Raw genomic sequence first — 1,933 nt, 5'->3', positions numbered from 1 at the left:
AATTTTCCAGATGTCAAGAATTATAGGCTTACAACAAGAATAACTTACTTAGAAAAACTAAATATAATCCACAAAGGAAAAGATGAACCTTTTATGAATGAGAGAACTTTCAAGAATTTTTTTGAAAATAACAGAGCTTCTTACAAACTTTGAAGATCAAAAACAAGAGTTAACAGAAGAATAAAAAAAGAAAATATGAAAGAACAATCTCAAAGGACTAAAGGATAAGCTGCTTATATTGAAATATGATGAGATGTTACATATGTCCCTCTAGACACAATTATCATTAGCAGTCAATTCTGAAGACTAGTTAGATGAAACTAATAAACATTTCTGTGTTTGTTGTGATTGTTATTTTACCAGTGTTATTTTTCCAATTACATGTAGAAATTGTATTCAACATTTATTTTTGTAGCACTTTCTTTTTCCTTCCTTTCTCTTCCTGTGCCCCAAGACTGCAAGTAGTCATGCATTATACATGTAAAATTATGTTCAGTATATTTTCATATTCATCACATTGTCTAAGAATAATCAAAAGAAGTGGAAAAAACCATGAGCAAGAATGAAAGAAAATCAAAATTAAAAGGTGAAAATAATATATTTTGATTTTCATTCAAACTCAATAGCTCTTTGTCAGGATGGGGTTGAAAATTACCATCATCAGTCTTTTAGAATTGTCCTTGATAACTTTATTACTGAGAACTATCACACCCTGATCCATATACAATATTGCTGTTACTGGCTTCAATGTTCTTCTGGTTCTGCTCCCTTCACTCTGCATCAGTTAGCATCTTTCCAAATTTTACTGAAAACAGTCTGCTCATCATTTCTTATAGAACAATAGTGTATCATTTTATTCATATACAAAAACTTGTTCAATCATTTCCCATTTGATGGACATCCACTAACTTTCCAATCTATTCTTTACTACCAACAAAAAGAGCTACCATGAATATTTTAGTCTATTTTCCCTTTTTTTGTGTGATCTTTTTGGGAAACAGATTTGGAAGCAGCATTATTAGATTAAAAGGTATATATACAAATTCATTGCCCTTTGGATATTCTTCCAAATTGCTCTCCAGAAAGATTTGTTCAGTGCCCATCTCCACTAACAGTGAAATGATATCCCAGTTTTTACCACATCTCCTCCAACACTGATTCCTTTTCAGTCAGATTATCAGTGCAGTTGTGCCTCAGAGTTGCTTTAATTAGCATTTCTCTCATAAAAAGTGATTTATAGTATTTTATAAGACTATAGATACCAATAATTACTTCATCTTGAAACTTTCCTCATTGTATCTTTGCTCAATTGGGGAATTATTTCTATTCTTATAAATTTGACTCAAATCTCTCTCTCTCTCTCTCTCTCTCTCTCTCTCTCTCTCTCTCTCTCTCTATATATATATATATATATATATATATATAGTTGTCAAATGAGTCCTTTATTAGAAATATCACCTATAAAATTATTATTCAGCTTTCTGACTTCCTTTTCCTTATGATCTTGATTTGCATTTCTTTTCTTATTTTTAATTTAATGCCAAAATTATTGTTTTTTGCATATTACAATGTTCTCTATATTCCTCTCCATAGATCTGTCAGTTTAAATATTCCTTGATATTCTAGTTAGATTATGTTATAACCCTTTATGTTTAACTTGTGTACTCATTTTGCCCTTCTCTTAGTATAGGTTCTCTGTTGTTTTAATGATATCAAGGAATAAGAATGAATAAAATAAGGCAAAAGATATACAATGTGAGTTGGAGAGAAAAAGATACAGTTTAAATAACCTATGTAACAAAATCACAGTATATAAATAAATGTCTATGTAAAGTAAAGGGTTTGAAGGAAATAGAAATGTATATCATCCTCAGCTAATTAAAGGAGAAAAAGAATACATACAGAAATAATAATGACGATTTTTCATTATACA

The sequence above is a fragment of the Macrotis lagotis genome, chromosome X (assembly GCF_037893015.1).
Source record: "Macrotis lagotis isolate mMagLag1 chromosome X, bilby.v1.9.chrom.fasta, whole genome shotgun sequence".
Classification (NCBI taxonomy): Eukaryota; Metazoa; Chordata; class Mammalia; order Peramelemorphia; family Peramelidae; genus Macrotis; species Macrotis lagotis.
The sequence above is the reverse complement of the archived record's forward strand: the minus strand, read 5'-3'. Positions refer to the sequence as shown.